Genomic DNA, 17,967 nt, shown 5'->3' with positions numbered 1-17,967 from the left:
AACAGGAGTGACGCTCGGACCTGTAATGGAAGGGTCGTTCAGTCCTGTAATGGAAAGGTCACTCGGTCCTGTAATGGGAGTGACGCTCAGTCCTGTAACGGGAGTGAGCGCTCGGTCCTGTAATGGGAGTGAACATTCGGTCCTGTAATGGGAGTGATGCTCGGTCCTGTAATGGGAGTGAACTCTCGGTCCTGTAACGGGGGTGAGCGCTTGGTCCTGTAACAGGAGCGAGCACTCGGTCCTGTAACAGAAGTGAATGCTCGGTCCTGTAATGGGAGTGAATGCTCGGTCCTAATGGGAGGGTTGCTCGGTCCTGTAATGGGAGTGAGCACTCGGTCCTGTAATGGGAGTGACGCTCAGTCCTGTAACGAGAGTGAGCGCTCGGTCCTCTAACGGAAATGAACGCTCAGTCCTGTAACGGGAGTGAGCGGTTGGTCCTGTAATGGGAGTGACGCTCGGTCCTGTAATGGGAGTGAACTCTCGGTCCTGTAACGGGAGTGAGCACTTGGTCCTGTAATGGGAGTGACGCTTGGTCCTGTAATGGGAGTGAATGCTCGGTCCTAATGGGAGGGTTGCTCGGTCCTGTAGTGGGAGTGAGCACTCGGTCCTGTAATGGGAGTGACGCTCAGTCCTGTAACGAGAGTGAGCGCTCGGTCCTCTAATGGGAATGAATGCTCAGTCCTGTAACGGGAGTGAGCACTTGGTCCTGTAATGGGTGTGACGCTCGGTCCTGTAATGGAGGTGATACTCGGTCCTGTAACGGGAGTGAGCGCTCTGTCCTGTAATGGGAGGGTCGCTCGGTGCTGTAAAGGGAGTGACGCTGGGGCCTGTAATGGGAGTGTCGTTCGGTCCTGTAATGGAAAGGTCGCTCGTCCTGGAATGGGAGTGATGCTCAGTCCTGTAACGGGAGTGAGCGCTCGGTCCTCTAACGGGAGTGAGCGGTCGGTCCTCTAACGGGAGTGATGCTCGGTCCTGCAATGGGAGTGAAGCTCGGTCCTCCAACGGGAATGAACACTCAGTCCTGTAACGGGAGTGAGCGGTCGGTCCTGTAACGGGAGTGATGTTCGGTCCTGTAACGGGAGTGAGCGCTCGGTCCTGTAACGGGAATGAACATTCTGTCCTGTAATACGAGTTACGCTCGGTCCTGTACTGGGAGTGAACTCTCGGTCCTGTAACGGAAGTGAATGCTCGGTCCTGTAATGGGAGTGAATACTCGTTCCTGTAATGGGAGGGTCACTCGGTCCTGTAATAGGAGTGAGCACTCGGTCCTGTAATGGGAGTGATGTTCGGTCCTGTAATGGGAGTGACGCTCAGTCCTGTAACGGGAGTGAGCGCTCGGTCCTGTAATGGGAATGAACATTCGGTCCTGTAATGGGAGTGAACTCTCGGTCCTGTAACAGGAGTGAGCACTCGGTCCTGTAACGGGAGTGACGCTCAGTCCTGTAACGAAGGTGACGCTCGGTCCTGTAACGGGAGTGAGCGCTCCGTCCTGTAACGGGAGTGAGCGCTCCGTCCTGTAACGGGAGGGTCGCTCGGTCCTGTAACGAGAGTGAGCACTCTGTCCCATAATGGGAGTGAGCGCTCGGCCCTGTAACGGGAGGGTCGCTCGGTCCTGTAACAGGAGTGACATTCGGGCCTGTAATGGAAGGGTCGTTCGGTCCTGTAATGGAAAGGTCGCTCGGTCCTGTAATGGGAGTGATGCTCAGTCCTGTAAAGGGAGTGAGCGCTCGGTCCTGTAATGGGAGTGAACATTCGGTCCTGTAACGAGAGTGAGCACTCTGTCCCGTAATGGGAGTGAGCGCTCAGTCCTGTAATGGGAGTGAATGCTCAGTCCTGTAATGGGAGTGAGCGGTTGGTCCTGTAATGGGAGTGACACTCGGTCCTGTAATGGGAGTGAACTCCCGGTCCTGTAACGGGAGTGAGCACTCGGTCCTGTAATGGGTGTGACACTCGGTCCTGTAATGGAGGTGATGCTCGGTCCTGTAATGGGAGTGAGCGCTCTGCCCTGTAATGGGAGGGTCGCTCAGTGCTGTAAAGGGAGTGACGCTGGGGCCTGTAATGGGAGGGTCGTTCGGTCCTGTAATGGAAAGGTCGCTCGTCCTGGAATGGGAGTGACACTCAGTCCTGTAACGGGAGTGAGCGCTCGGTCCTCTAACGGGAGTGAGCAGTCGGTCCTGTAACGGGAGTGATGCTCGGTCCTGCAATGGGAGTGAAGCTCGGCCCTGTAATGGGAGTGAACTCTCGGTCCTGTAACGGGAGTGAGCACTCAGTCCTGTAACGGGAGTGACGCTCGATCCTGTAATGGAAGTGAATGCTAGGTCCTGTAATGGGAGTGAATGCTCGGTCCTGTAATGGGAGGGTCGCTCGGTCCTGTAAAGGGAGTGAGCGCTCGGTCCTGTAATGGGAGTGAACATTCGGTCCTGTAACGAGAGTGAGCACTCTGTCCCGTAATGGGAGTGAGCGCTCAGTCCTGTAATGGGAGTGAATGCTCAGTCCTGTAATGGGAGTGAGCGGTTGGTCCTGTAACGGGAGTGACACTCGGTCCTGTAATGGGAGTGAACTCCCGGTCCTGTAACGGGAGTGAGCACTCGGTCCTGTAATGGGTGTGACACTCGGTCCTGTAATGGAGGTGATGCTCGGTCCTGTAATGGGAGTGAGCGCTCTGCCCTGTAATGGGAGGGTCGCTCAGTGCTGTAAAGGGAGTGACGCTGGGGCCTGTAATGGGAGGGTCGTTCGGTCCTGTAATGGAAAGGTCGCTCGTCCTGGAATGGGAGTGACACTCAGTCCTGTAACGGGAGTGAGCGCTCGGTCCTCTAACGGGAGTGAGCAGTCGGTCCTGTAACGGGAGTGATGCTCGGTCCTGCAATGGGAGTGAAGCTCGGCCCTGTAATGGGAGTGAACTCTCGGTCCTGTAACGGGAGTGAGCACTCAGTCCTGTAACGGGAGTGACGCTCGATCCTGTAATGGAAGTGAATGCTAGGTCCTGTAATGGGAGTGAATGCTCGGTCCTGTAATGGGAGGGTCGCTCGGTCCTGTAACGGGAGTGAGCACTCGGTCCTGTAACGGAAGTGAGTGCTCAGTCCTGTAATGGGGGGTCGCTTGGTCCCGTAACGGGAGTAAGCACTCAGTCCTGTAACTGGAGTGACGCTCGGTCCTGTAACGGGAGTGACATTCGGTCCTGTTAAGGCAGTGAGCGCTCGGTCCTGTAACGGGAGGGTCGCTCGAACCTGTAACAGGAGTGACGCTCGGGCCTGCAACAGGAGTGAGTGCTCGGTCCTGTAACGGGAGGGACGCTCGCTCCTGTAATGGGAGTGATGCTCGGTCCTGTAATGGGAGGTTTGTTCAATCCTGCAACGGAAAGGTCGCTCGCTCCTGTAATGGGAGTGACGCTGACTCCTGTATTGGGACTGAACACTCGGTCCTGTAATGGGAGGGTCGCTCGGTCCTGTAATGGGAGTGAACTCTCAGTCCTGTAACGGGAGTGAGCACTCGTTCCTGTAATGGGAGGGTCGCTCGGTCCTGTAACGGGAGTGAGCACTCAGTCCTGTAATGGGAGTGAAGTTCGGTCCTGTAATGGGAGTGACGCTCAGTCCTGTAACGGGAGTGAGCGCTCGGTCATCTAACGGGAATGAACGCTCAGTCCTGTAATGGGAGTGAGCGGTCGGTCCTGTAACAGGAGTGATGCTCGGTCCTGTAATGGGAGTGATCGCTCAGTCCTGTAACGGGGGTGAGCTCTCAGTCCTGTAATGGGAATGAATATTCGGTCCTGTAATGGGAGTGAACTCTCGGTCCTGTAACAGGAGTGAGCACTTGGTCCTGTAACGGGAGTGATGCTCGGTTCTGTAACGAAGGTGACGCTCGGTCCTGTAACGGGAGTGAGCACTCAGTCCTGTAACGGGAGGGTCGCTCGGTCCTGTAACGAGAGTGAGCACTCTGTCCCGTAATGGGAGTGAGTGCTGGGCCCTGTAATGGGAGGGTCGCTCGGTCCTGTAACAGGAGTGACGCTCGGACCTGTAATGGAAGGGTCGTTCGGTCCTGTAATGGAAAGGTCACTCGGTCCTGTAATGGGAGTGACGCTCAGTCCTGTAACGGGAGTGAGCGCTCGGTCCTGTAATGGGAGTGAACATTCGGTCCTGTAATGGGAGTGATGCTCGGTCCTGTAATGGGAGTGAACTCTCGGTCCTGTAACGGGGGTGAGCGCTTGGTCCTGTAACAGGAGCGAGCACTCGGTCCTGTAACAGAAGTGAATGCTCGGTCCTGTAATGGGAGTGAATGCTCGGTCCTAATGGGAGGGTTGCTCGGTCCTGTAATGGGAGTGAGCACTCGGTCCTGTAATGGGAGTGACGCTCAGTCCTGTAACGAGAGTGAGCGCTCGGTCCTCTAACGGGAATGAACGCTCAGTCCTGTAACGGGAGTGAGCGGTTGGTCCTGTAATGGGAGTGACGCTCGGTCCTGTAATGGGAGTGAACTCTCGGTCCTGTAACGGGAGTGAGCACTTGGTCCTGTAATGGGAGTGACGCTTGGTCCTATAATGGGAGTGAATGCTCGGTCCTAATGGGAGGGTTGCTCGGTCCTGTAGTGGGAGTGAGCACTCGGTCCTGTAATGGGAGTGACGCTCAGTCCTGTAACGAGAGTGAGCGCTCGGTCCTCTAACGGGAATGAACGCTCAGTCCTGTAACGGGAGTGAGCACTTGGTCCTGTAATGGGTGTGATGCTCGGTCCTGTAATGGAGGTGATACTCGGTCCTGTAACGGGAGTGAGCGCTCTGTCCTGTAATGGGAGGGTCGCTCGGTGCTGTAAAGGGAGTGACGCTGGGGCCTGTAATGGGAGTGTCGTTCGGTCCTGTAATGGAAAGGTCGCTCGTCCTGGAATGGGAGTGATGCTCAGTCCTGTAACGGGAGTGAGCGCTCGGTCCTCTAACGGGAGTGAGCGGTCGGTCCTCTAACGGGAGTGATGCTCGGTCCTGCAATGGGAGTGAAGCTCGGTCCTCCAACGGGAATGAACGCTCAGTCCTGTAACGGGAGTGAGCGGTCGGTCCTGTAACGGGAGTGATGTTCGGTCCTGTAACGGGAGTGAGCGCTCGGTCCTGTAACGGGAATGAACATTCTGTCCTGTAATACGAGTTACGCTCGGTCCTGTACTGGGAGTGAACTCTCGGTCCTGTAATGGAAGTGAATGCTCGGTCCTGTAATGGGAGTGAATACTCGTTCCTGTAATGGGAGGGTCACTCGGTCCTGTAATAGGAGTGAGCACTCGGTCCTGTAATGGGAGTGATGTTCGGTCCTGTAATGGGAGTGACGCTCAGTCCTGTAACGGGAGTGAGCGCTCGGTCCTGTAATGGGAATGAACATTCGGTCCTGTAATGGGAGTGAACTCTCGGTCCTGTAACAGGAGTGAGCACTCGGTCCTGTAACGGGAGTGACGCTCAGTCCTGTAACGAAGGTGACGCTCGGTCCTGTAACGGGAGTGGGCGCTCCGTCCTGTAACGGGAGTGAGCGCTCCGTCCTGTAACGGGAGGGTCGCTCGGTCCTGTAACGAGAGTGAGCACTCTGTCCCATAATGGGAGTGAGCGCTCGGCCCTGTAACGGGAGGGTCGCTCGGTCCTGTAACAGGAGTGACATTCGGGCCTGTAATGGAAGGGTCGTTCGGTCCTGTAATGGAAAGGTCGCTCGGTCCTGTAATGGGAGTGATGCTTAGTCCTGTAAAGGGAGTGAGCGCTCGGTCCTGTAATGGGAGTGAACATTCGGTCCTGTAACGAGAGTGAGCACTCTGTCCCGTAATGGGAGTGAGCGCTCAGTCCTGTAATGGGAGTGAATGCTCAGTCCTGTAATGGGAGTGAGCGGTTGGTCCTGTAACGGGAGTGACACTCGGTCCTGTAATGGGAGTGAACTCCCGGTCCTGTAACGGGAGTGAGCACTCGGTCCTGTAATGGGTGTGACACTCGGTCCTGTAATGGAGGTGATGCTCGATCCTGTAATGGGAGTGAGCGCTCTGCCCTGTAATGGGAGGGTCGCTCAGTGCTGTAAAGGGAGTGACGCTGGGGCCTGTAATGGGAGGGTCGTTCGGTCCTGTAATGGAAAGGTCGCTCGTCCTGGAATGGGAGTGACACTCAGTCCTGTAACGGGAGTGAGCGCTCGGTCCTCTAACGGGAGTGAGCAGTCGGTCCTGTAACGGGAGTGATGCTCGGTCCTGCAATGGGAGTGAAGCTCGGCCCTGTAATGGGAGTGAACTCTCGGTCCTGTAACGGGAGTGAGCACTCAGTCCTGTAACGGGAGTGACGCTCGATCCTGTAATGGAAGTGAATGCTAGGTCCTGTAATGGGAGTGAATGCTCGGTCCTGTAATGGGAGGGTCGCTCGGTCCTGTAACGGGAGTGAGCACTCGGTCCTGTAACGGAAGTGAGTGCTCAGTCCTGTAATGGGGGGTCGCTTGGTCCCGTAACGGGAGTAAGCACTCAGTCCTGTAACTGGAGTGACGCTCGGTCCTGTAACGGGAGTGACATTCGGTCCTGTTAAGGCAGTGAGCGCTCGGTCCTGTAACGGGAGGGTCGCTCGAACCTGTAACAGGAGTGACGCTCGGGCCTGCAACAGGAGTGAGTGCTCGGTCCTGTAACGGGAGGGACGCTCGCTCCTGTAATGGGAGTGATGCTCGGTCCTGTAATGGGAGGTTTGTTCAATCCTGCAACGGAAAGGTCGCTCGCTCCTGTAATGGGAGTGACGCTGACTCCTGTATTGGGACTGAACACTCGGTCCTGTAATGGGAGGGTCGCTCGGTCCTGTAATGGGAGTGAACTCTCAGTCCTGTAACGGGAGTGAGCACTCGTTCCTGTAATGGGAGGGTCGCTCGGTCCTGTAACGGGAGTGAGCACTCAGTCCTGTAATGGGAGTGAAGTTCGGTCCTGTAATGGGAGTGACGCTCAGTCCTGTAACGGGAGTGAGCGCTCGGTCATCTAACGGGAATGAACGCTCAGTCCTGTAATGGGAGTGAGCGGTCGGTCCTGTAACAGGAGTGATGCTCGGTCCTGTAATGGGAGTGATCGCTCAGTCCTGTAACGGGGGTGAGCTCTCAGTCCTGTAATGGGAATGAATATTCGGTCCTGTAATGGGAGTGAACTCTCGGTCCTGTAACAGGAGTGAGCACTTGGTCCTGTAACGGGAGTGATGCTCGGTTCTGTAACGAAGGTGACGCTCGGTCCTGTAACGGGAGTGAGCACTCAGTCCTGTAACGGGAGGGTCGCTCGGTCCTGTAACGAGAGTGAGCACTCTGTCCCGTAATGGGAGTGAGTGCTCGGCCCTGTAACGGGAGGGTCGCTCGGTCCTGTAACAGGAGTGACGCTCGGACCTGTAATGGAAGGGTCGTTCGGTCCTGTAATGGAAAGGTCACTCGGTCCTGTAATGGGAGTGACGCTCAGTCCTGTAACGGGAGTGAGCGCTCGGTCCTGTAATGGGAGTGAACATTCGGTCCTGTAATGGGAGTGATGCTCGGTCCTGTAATGGGAGTGAACTCTCGGAACTGTAACGGGGGTGAGCGCTTGGTCCTGTAACAGGAGCGAGCACTCGGTCCTGTAACAGAAGTGAATGCTCGGTCCTGTAATGGGAGTGAATGCTCGGTCCTAATGGGAGGGTTGCTCGGTCCTGTAATGGGAGTGAGCACTCGGTCCTGTAATGGGAGTGACGCTCAGTCCTGTAACGAGAGTGAGCGCTCGGTCCTCTAACGGGAATGAACGCTCAGTCCTGTAATGGGAGTGAGCGGTTGGTCCTGTAATGGGAGTGACGCTCGGTCCTGTAATGGGAGTGAACTCTCGGTCCTGTAACGGGAGTGAGCACTTGGTCCTGTAATGGGAGTGACGCTTGGTCCTGTAATGGGAGTGAATGCTCGGTCCTAATGGGAGGGTTGCTCGGTCCTGTAGTGGGAGTGAGCACTCGGTCCTGTAATGGGAGTGACGCTAAGTCCTGTAACGAGAGTGAGCGCTCGGTCCTCTAACGGGAATGAACGCTCAGTCCTGTAACGGGAGTGAGCACTTGGTCCTGTAATGGGTGTGACGCTCGGTCCTGTAATGGAGGTGATACTCGGTCCTGTAACGGGAGTGAGCGCTCTGTCCTGTAATGGGAGGGTCGCTCGGTGCTGTAAAGGGAGTGACGCTGGGGCCTGTAATGGGAGTGTCGTTCGGTCCTGTAATGGAAAGGTCGCTCGTCCTGGAATGGGAGTGATGCTCAGTCCTGTAACGGGAGTGAGCGCTCGGTCCTCTAACGGGAGTGAGCGGTCGGTCCTCTAACGGGAGTGATGCTCGGTCCTGCAATGGGAGTGAAGCTCGGTCCTCCAACGGGAATGAACGCTCAGTCCTGTAACGGGAGTGAGCGGTCGGTCCTGTAACGGGAGTGATGTTCGGTCCTGTAACGGGAGTGAGCGCTCGGTCCTGTAACGGGAATGAACATTCTGTCCTGTAATACGAGTTACGCTCGGTCCTGTACTGGGAGTGAACTCTCGGTCCTGTAACGGAAGTGAATGCTCGGTCCTGTAATGGGAGTGAATACTCGTTCCTGTAATGGGAGGGTCACTCGGTCCTGTAATAGGAGTGAGCACTCGGTCCTGTAATGGGAGTGATGTTCGGTCCTGTAATGGGAGTGACGCTCAGTCCTGTAACGGGAGTGAGCGCTCGGTCCTGTAATGGGAATGAACATTCGGTCCTGTAATGGGAGTGAACTCTCGGTCCTGTAACAGGAGTGAGCACTCGGTCCTGTAACGGGAGTGACGCTCGGTCCTGTAACGAAGGTGACGCTCGGTCCTGTAACGGGAGCGCTCCGTCCTGTAACGGGAGTGAGCGCTCCGTCCTGTAACGGGAGGGTCGCTCGGTCCTGTAACGAGAGTGAGCACTCTGTCCCATAATGGGAGTGAGCGCTCGGCCGGGAGGGTCGCTCGGTCCTGTAACAGGAGTGACATTCGGGCCTGTAATGGAAGGGTCGTTCGGTCCTGTAATGGAAAGGTCGCTCGGTCCTGTAATGGGAGTGACGCTCAGTCCTGTAATGGGAGTGAGCGCTCGGTCCTGTAATGGGAGTGAACATTCGGTCCTGTAACGAGAGTGAGCACTCTGTCCCGTAATGGGAGTGAGCGCTCAGTCCTGTAATGGGAGTGAATGCTCAGTCCTGTAATGGGAGTGAGCGGTCGGTCCTGTAATGGAGGTGATGCTCGGTCCTGTAATGGGAGTGAGCGCTCTGCCCTGTAATGGGAGGGTCGCTCAGTGCTGTAAAGGGAGTGACGCTGGGGCCTGTAATGGGAGGGTCGTTCGGTCCTGTAATGGAAAGGTCGCTCGTCCTGGAATGGGAGTGACACTCAGTCCTGTAACGGGAGTGAGCGCTCGGTCCTCTAACGGGAGTGAGCAGTCGGTCCTGTAACGGGAGTGATGCTCGGTCCTGCAATGGGAGTGAAGCTCGGCCCTGTAATGGGAGTGAACTCTCGGTCCTGTAACGGGAGTGAGCACTCAGTCCTGTAACGGGAGTGACGCTCGATCCTGTAATGGAAGTGAATGCTAGGTCCTGTAATGGGAGTGAATGCTCGGTCCTGTAATGGGAGGGTCGCTCGGTCCTGTAACGGGAGTGAGCACTCGGTCCTGTAACGGAAGTGAGTGCTCAGTCCTGTAATGGGGGGTCGCTTGGTCCCGTAACGGGAGTAAGCACTCAGTCCTGTAACTGGAGTGACGCTCGGTCCTGTAACGGGAGTGACATTCGGTCCTGTTAAGGCAGTGAGCGCTCGGTCCTGTAACGGGAGGGTCGCTCGAACCTGTAACAGGAGTGACGCTCGGGCCTGCAACAGGAGTGAGTGCTCGGTCCTGTAACGGGAGGGACGCTCGCTCCTGTAATGGGAGTGATGCTCGGTCCTGTAATGGGAGGTTTGTTCAATCCTGCAACGGAAAGGTCGCTCGCTCCTGTAATGGGAGTGACGCTGACTCCTGTATTGGGACTGAACACTCGGTCCTGTAATGGGAGGGTCGCTCGGTCCTGTAATGGGAGTGAACTCTCAGTCCTGTAACGGGAGTGAGCACTCGTTCCTGTAATGGGAGGGTCGCTCGGTCCTGTAACGGGAGTGAGCACTCAGTCCTGTAATGGGAGTGAAGTTCGGTCCTGTAATGGGAGTGACGCTCAGTCCTGTAACGGGAGTGAGCGCTCGGTCATCTAACGGGAATGAACGCTCAGTCCTGTAATGGGAGTGAGCGGTCGGTCCTGTAACAGGAGTGATGCTCGGTCCTGTAATGGGAGTGATCGCTCAGTCCTGTAACGGGGGTGAGCTCTCAGTCCTGTAATGGGAATGAATATTCGGTCCTGTAATGGGAGTGAACTCTCGGTCCTGTAACAGGAGTGAGCACTTGGTCCTGTAACGGGAGTGATGCTCGGTTCTGTAACGAAGGTGACGCTCGGTCCTGTAACGGGAGTGAGCACTCAGTCCTGTAACGGGAGGGTCGCTCGGTCCTGTAACGAGAGTGAGCACTCTGTCCCGTAATGGGAGTGAGTGCTCGGCCCTGTAACGGGAGGGTCGCTCGGTCCTGTAACAGGAGTGACGCTCGGACCTGTAATGGAAGGGTCGTTCGGTCCTGTAATGGAAAGGTCACTCGGTCCTGTAATGGGAGTGACGCTCAGTCCTGTAACGGGAGTGAGCGCTCGGTCCTGTAATGGGAGTGAACATTCGGTCCTGTAATGGGAGTGATGCTCGGTCCTGTAATGGGAGTGAACTCTCGGTCCTGTAACGGGGGTGAGCGCTTGGTCCTGTAACAGGAGCGAGCACTCGGTCCTGTAACAGAAGTGAATGCTCGGTCCTGTAATGGGAGTGAATGCTCGGTCCTAATGGGAGGGTTGCTCGGTCCTGTAGTGGGAGTGAGCACTCAGTCCTGTAATGGGAGTGACGCTCAGTCCTGTAACGAGAGTGAGCGCTCGGTCCTCTAACGGGAATGAACGCTCAGTCCTGTAACGGGAGTGAGCACTTGGTCCTGTAATGGGTGTGACGCTCGGTCCTGTAATGGAGGTGATACTCGGTCCTGTAACGGGAGTGAGCGCTCTGTCCTGTAATGGGAGGGTCGCTCGGTGCTGTAAAGGGAGTGACGCTGGGGCCTGTAATGGGAGTGTCGTTCGGTCCTGTAATGGAAAGGTCGCTCGTCCTGGAATGGGAGTGATGCTCAGTCCTGTAACGGGAGTGAGCGCTCGGTCCTCTAACGGGAGTGAGCGGTCGGTCCTCTAACGGGAGTGATGCTCGGTCCTGCAATGGGAGTGAAGCTCGGTCCTCCAACGGGAATGAACGCTCAGTCCTGTAACGGGAGTGAGCGGTCGGTCCTGTAACGGGAGTGATGTTCGGTCCTGTAACGGGAGTGAGCGCTCGGTCCTGTAACGGGAATGAACATTCTGTCCTGTAATACGAGTTACGCTCGGTCCTGTACTGGGAGTGAACTCTCGGTCCTGTAACGGAAGTGAATGCTCGGTCCTGTAATGGGAGTGAATACTCGTTCCTGTAATGGGAGGGTCACTCGGTCCTGTAATAGGAGTGAGCACTCGGTCCTGTAATGGGAGTGATGTTCGGTCCTGTAATGGGAGTGACGCTCAGTCCTGTAACGGGAGTGAGCGCTCGGTCCTGTAATGGGAATGAACATTCGGTCCTGTAATGGGAGTGAACTCTCGGTCCTGTAACAGGAGTGAGCACTCGGTCCTGTAACGGGAGTGACGCTCGGTCCTGTAACGAAGGTGACGCTCGGTCCTGTAACGGGAGTGAGCGCTCCGTCCTGTAACGGGAGTGAGCGCTCCGTCCTGTAACGGGAAGGTCGCTCGGTCCTGTAACGAGAGTGAGCACTCTGTCCCATAATGGGAGTGAGCGCTCGGCCCTGTAACGGGAGGGTCGCTCGGTCCTGTAACAGGAGTGACATTCGGGCCTGTAATGGAAGGGTCGTTCGGTCCTGTAATGGAAAGGTCGCTCGGTCCTGTAATGGGAGTGATGCTCAGTCCTGTAAAGGGAGTGAGCGCTCGGTCCTGTAATGGGAGTGAACATTCGGTCCTGTAACGAGAGTGAGCACTCTGTCCCGTAATGGGAGTGAGCGCTCAGTCCTGTAATGGGAGTGAATGCTCAGTCCTGTAATGGGAGTGAGCGGTTGGTCCTGTAACGGGAGTGACACTCGGTCCTGTAATGGGAGTGAACTCCCGGTCCTGTAACGGGAGTGAGCACTCGGTCCTGTAATGGGTGTGACACTCGGTCCTGTAATGGAGGTGATGCTCGGTCCTGTAATGGGAGTGAGCGCTCTGCCCTGTAATGGGAGGGTCGCTCAGTGCTGTAAAGGGAGTGACGCTGGGGCCTGTAATGGGAGGGTCGTTCGGTCCTGTAATGGAAAGGTCGCTCGTCCTGGAATGGGAGTGACACTCAGTCCTGTAACGGGAGTGAGCGCTCGGTCCTCTAACGGGAGTGAGCAGTCGGTCCTGTAACGGGAGTGATGCTCGGTCCTGCAATGGGAGTGAAGCTCGGCCCTGTAATGGGAGTGAACTCTCGGTCCTGTAACGGGAGTGAGCACTCAGTCCTGTAACGGGAGTGACGCTCGATCCTGTAATGGAAGTGAATGCTAGGTCCTGTAATGGGAGTGAATGCTCGGTCCTGTAATGGGAGGGTCGCTCGGTCCTGTAACGGGAGTGAGCACTCGGTCCTGTAACGGAAGTGAGTGCTCAGTCCTGTAATGGGGGGTCGCTTGGTCCCGTAACGGGAGTAAGCACTCAGTCCTGTAACTGGAGTGACGCTCGGTCCTGTAACGGGAGTGACATTCGGTCCTGTTAAGGCAGTGAGCGCTCGGTCCTGTAACGGGAGGGTCGCTCGAACCTGTAACAGGAGTGACGCTCGGGCCTGCAACAGGAGTGAGTGCTCGGTCCTGTAACGGGAGGGACGCTCGCTCCTGTAATGGGAGTGATGCTCGGTCCTGTAATGGGAGGTTTGTTCAATCCTGCAACGGAAAGGTCGCTCGCTCCTGTAATGGGAGTGACGCTGACTCCTGTATTGGGACTGAACACTCGGTCCTGTAATGGGAGGGTCGCTCGGTCCTGTAATGGGAGTGAACTCTCAGTCCTGTAACGGGAGTGAGCACTCGTTCCTGTAATGGGAGGGTCGCTCGGTCCTGTAACGGGAGTGAGCACTCAGTCCTGTAATGGGAGTGAAGTTCGGTCCTGTAATGGGAGTGACGCTCAGTCCTGTAACGGGAGTGAGCGCTCGGTCATCTAACGGGAATGAACGCTCAGTCCTGTAATGGGAGTGAGCGGTCGGTCCTGTAACAGGAGTGATGCTCGGTCCTGTAATGGGAGTGATCGCTCAGTCCTGTAACGGGGGTGAGCTCTCAGTCCTGTAATGGGAATGAATATTCGGTCCTGTAATGGGAGTGAACTCTCGGTCCTGTAACAGGAGTGAGCACTTGGTCCTGTAACGGGAGTAATGCTCGGTTCTGTAACGAAGGTGACGCTCGGTCCTGTAACGGGAGTGAGCGCTCAGTCCTGTAACGGGAGGGTCGCTCGGTCCTGTAACGAGAGTGAGCACTCTGTCCCGTAATGGGAGTGAGCGCTCGGCCCTGTAACGGGAGGGTCACTCGGTCCTGTAACAGGAGTGACGCTCGGACCTGTAATGGAAGGGTCGTTCAGTCCTGTAATGGAAAGGTCACTCGGTCCTGTAATGGGAGTGATGCTCAGTCCTGTAACGGGAGTGAGCGCTCGGTCCTGTAATGGGAGTGAACATTCGGTCCTGTAATGGGAGTGATGCTCGGTCCTGTAATGGGAGTGAACTCTCGGTCCTGTAACGGGGGTGAGCGCTTGGTCCTGTAACAGGAGCGAGCACTCGGTCCTGTAACAGAAGTGAATGCTCGGTCCTGTAATGGGAGTGAATGCTCGGTCCTAATGGGAGGGTTGCTCGGTCCTGTAATGGGAGTGAGCACTCGGTCCTGTAATGGGAGTGACGCTCAGTCCTGTAACGAGAGTGAGCGCTCGGTCCTCTAACGGGAATGAACGCTCAGTCCTGTAACGGGAGTGAGCGGTTGGTCCTGTAATGGGAGTGACGCTCGGTCCTGTAATGGGAGTGAACTCTCGGTCCTGTAACGGGAGTGAGCACTTGGTCCTGTAATGGGAGTGACGCTTGGTCCTGTAATGGGAGTGAATGCTCGGTCCTAATGGGAGGGTTGCTCGGTCCTGTAGTGGGAGTGAGCACTCGGTCCTGTAATGGGAGTGACGCTCAGTCCTGTAACGAGAGTGAGCGCTCGGTCCTCTAACGGGAATGAACGCTCAGTCCTGTAACGGGAGTGAGCACTTGGTCCTGTAATGGGTGTGACGCTCGGTCCTGTAATGGAGGTGATACTCGGTCCTGTAACGGGAGTGAGCGCTCTGTCCTGTAATGGGAGGGTCGCTCGGTGCTGTAAAGGGAGTGACGCTGGGGCCTGTAATGGGAGTGTCGTTCGGTCCTGTAATGGAAAGGTCGCTCGTCCTGGAATGGGAGTGATTCTCAGTCCTGTAACGGGAGTGAGCGCTCGGTCCTCTAACGGGAGTGAGCGGTCGGTCCTCTAACGGGAGTGATGCTCGGTCCTGCAATGGGAGTGAAGCTCGGTCCTCCAACGGGAATGAACACTCAGTCCTGTAACGGGAGTGAGCGGTCGGTCCTGTAACGGGAGTGATGTTCGGTCCTGTAACGGGAGTGAGCGCTCGGTCCTGTAACGGGAATGAACATTCTGTCCTGTAATACGAGTTACGCTCGGTCCTGTACTGGGAGTGAACTCTCGGTCCTGTAACGGAAGTGAATGCTCGGTCCTGTAATGGGAGTGAATACTCGTTCCTGTAATGGGAGGGTCACTCGGTCCTGTAATAGGAGTGAGCACTCGGTCCTGTAATGGGAGTGATGTTCGGTCCTGTAATGGGAGTGACGCTCAGTCCTGTAACGGGAGTGAGCGCTCGGTCCTGTAATGGGAATGAACATTCGGTCCTGTAATGGGAGTGAACTCTCGGTCCTGTAACAGGAGTGAGCACTCGGTCCTGTAACGGGAGTGACGCTCGGTCCTGTAACGAAGGTGACGCTCGGTCCTGTAACGGGAGCGCTCCGTCCTGTAACGGGAGTGAGCGCTCCGTCCTGTAACGGGAGGGTCGCTCGGTCCTGTAACGAGAGTGAGCACTCTGTCCCATAATGGGAGTGAGCGCTCGGCCGGGAGGGTCGCTCGGTCCTGTAACAGGAGTGACATTCGGGCCTGTAATGGAAGGGTCGTTCGGTCCTCTAATGGAAAGGTCGCTCGGTCCTGTAATGGGAGTGACGCTCAGTCCTGTAATGGGAGTGAGCGCTCGGTCCTGTAATGGGAGTGAACATTCGGTCCTGTAACGAGAGTGAGCACTCTGTCCCGTAATGGGAGTGAGCGCTCAGTCCTGTAATGGGAGTGAATGCTCAGTCCTGTAATGGGAGTGAGCGGTCGGTCCTGTAATGGAGGTGATGCTCGGTCCTGTAATGGGAGTGAGCGCTCTGCCCTGTAATGGGAGGGTCGCTCAGTGCTGTAAAGGGAGTGACGCTGGGGCCTGTAATGGGAGGGTCGTTCGGTCCTGTAATGGAAAGGTCGCTCGTCCTGGAATGGGAGTGACACTCAGTCCTGTAACGGGAGTGAGCGCTCGGTCCTCTAACGGGAGTGAGCAGTCGGTCCTGTAACGGGAGTGATGCTCGGTCCTGCAATGGGAGTGAAGCTCGGCCCTGTAATGGGAGTGAACTCTCGGTCCTGTAACGGGAGTGAGCACTCAGTCCTGTAACGGGAGTGACGCTCGATCCTGTAATGGAAGTGAATGCTAGGTCCTGTAATGGGAGTGAATGCTCGGTCCTGTAATGGGAGGGTCGCTCGGTCCTGTAACGGGAGTGAGCACTCGGTCCTGTAACGGAAGTGAGTGCTCAGTCCTGTAATGGGGGGTCGCTTGGTCCCGTAACGGGAGTAAGCACTCAGTCCTGTAACTGGAGTGACGCTCGGTCCTGTAACGGGAGTGACATTCGGTCCTGTTAAGGCAGTGAGCGCTCGGTCCTGTAACGGGAGGGTCGCTCGAACCTGTAACAGGAGTGACGCTCGGGCCTGCAACAGGAGTGAGTGCTCGGTCCTGTAACGGGAGGGACGCTCGCTCCTGTAATGGGAGTGATGCTCGGTCCTGTAATGGGAGGTTTGTTCAATCCTGCAACGGAAAGGTCGCTCGCTCCTGTAATGGGAGTGACGCTGACTCCTGTATTGGGACTGAACACTCGGTCCTGTAATGGGAGGGTCGCTCGGTCCTGTAATGGGAGTGAACTCTCAGTCCTGTAACGGGAGTGAGCACTCGTTCCTGTAATGGGAGGGTCGCTCGGTCCTGTAACGGGAGTGAGCACTCAGTCCTGTAATGGGAGTGAAGTTCGGTCCTGTAATGGGAGTGACGCTCAGTCCTGTAACGGGAGTGAGCGCTCGGTCATCTAACGGGAATGAACGCTCAGTCCTGTAATGGGAGTGAGCGGTCGGTCCTGTAACAGGAGTGATGCTCGGTCCTGTAATGGGAGTGATCGCTCAGTCCTGTAACGGGGGTGAGCTCTCAGTCCTGTAATGGGAATGAATATTCGGTCCTGTAATGGGAGTGAACTCTCGGTCCTGTAACAGGAGTGAGCACTTGGTCCTGTAACGGGAGTGATGCTCGGTTCTGTAACGAAGGTGACGCTCGGTCCTGTAACGGGAGTGAGCACTCAGTCCTGTAACGGGAGGGTCGCTCGGTCCTGTAACGAGAGTGAGCACTCTGTCCCGTAATGGGAGTGAGTGCTCGGCCCTGTAACGGGAGGGTCGCTCGGTCCTGTAACAGGAGTGACGCTCGGACCTGTAATGGAAGGGTCGTTCGGTCCTGTAATGGAAAGGTCACTCGGTCCTGTAATGGGAGTGACGCTCAGTCCTGTAACGGGAGTGAGCGCTCGGTCCTGTAATGGGAGTGAACATTCGGTCCTGTAATGGGAGTGATGCTCGGTCCTGTAATGGGAGTGAACTCTCGGTCCTGTAACGGGGGTGAGCGCTTGGTCCTGTAACAGGAGCGAGCACTCGGTCCTGTAACAGAAGTGAATGCTCGGTCCTGTAATGGGAGTGAATGCTCGGTCCTAATGGGAGGGTTGCTCGGTCCTGTAGTGGGAGTGAGCACTCAGTCCTGTAATGGGAGTGACGCTCAGTCCTGTAACGAGAGTGAGCGCTCGGTCCTCTAACGGGAATGAACGCTCAGTCCTGTAACGGGAGTGAGCACTTGGTCCTGTAATGGGTGTGACGCTCGGTCCTGTAATGGAGGTGATACTCGGTCCTGTAACGGGAGTGAGCGCTCTGTCCTGTAATGGGAGGGTCGCTCGGTGCTGTAAAGGGAGTGACGCTGGGGCCTGTAATGGGAGTGTCGTTCGGTCCTGTAATGGAAAGGTCGCTCGTCCTGGAATGGGAGTGATGCTCAGTCCTGTAACGGGAGTGAGCGCTCGGTCCTCTAACGGGAGTGAGCGGTCGGTCCTCTAACGGGAGTGATGCTCGGTCCTGCAATGGGAGTGAAGCTCGGTCCTCCAACGGGAATGAACGCTCAGTCCTGTAACGGGAGTGAGCGGTCGGTCCTGTAACGGGAGTGATGTTCGGTCCTGTAACGGGAGTGAGCGCTCGGTCCTGTAACGGGAATGAACATTCTGTCCTGTAATACGAGTTACGCTCGGTCCTGTACTGGGAGTGAACTCTCGGTCCTGTAACGGAAGTGAATGCTCGGTCCTGTAATGGGAGTGAATACTCGTTCCTGTAATGGGAGGGTCACTCGGTCCTGTAATAGGAGTGAGCACTCGGTCCTGTAATGGGAGTGATGTTCGGTCCTGTAATGGGAGTGACGCTCAGTCCTGTAACGGGAGTGAGCGCTCGGTCCTGTAATGGGAATGAACATTCGGTCCTGTAATGGGAGTGAACTCTCGGTCCTGTAACAGGAGTGAGCACTCGGTC

The 17,967-nt window shown here is 56.2% G+C and overlaps 1 protein-coding gene across 1 annotated transcript in view; it reads right to left on the bottom strand.

Annotated features, from left to right (window-relative positions):
* Positions 1 to 17,967, bottom strand: part of LOC139265812 (unconventional myosin-VIIa-like) — a 440,714-nt gene that overhangs the window by 179,522 nt on the left and 243,225 nt on the right. The gene's annotated exons all lie outside the window — the stretch shown is intronic.

This window comes from Pristiophorus japonicus, chromosome 6 (genome assembly GCF_044704955.1).
Source record: "Pristiophorus japonicus isolate sPriJap1 chromosome 6, sPriJap1.hap1, whole genome shotgun sequence".
NCBI lineage: Eukaryota > Metazoa > Chordata > Chondrichthyes > Pristiophoridae > Pristiophorus > Pristiophorus japonicus.
This window is presented reverse-complemented; position numbering and strand designations above follow the sequence as displayed.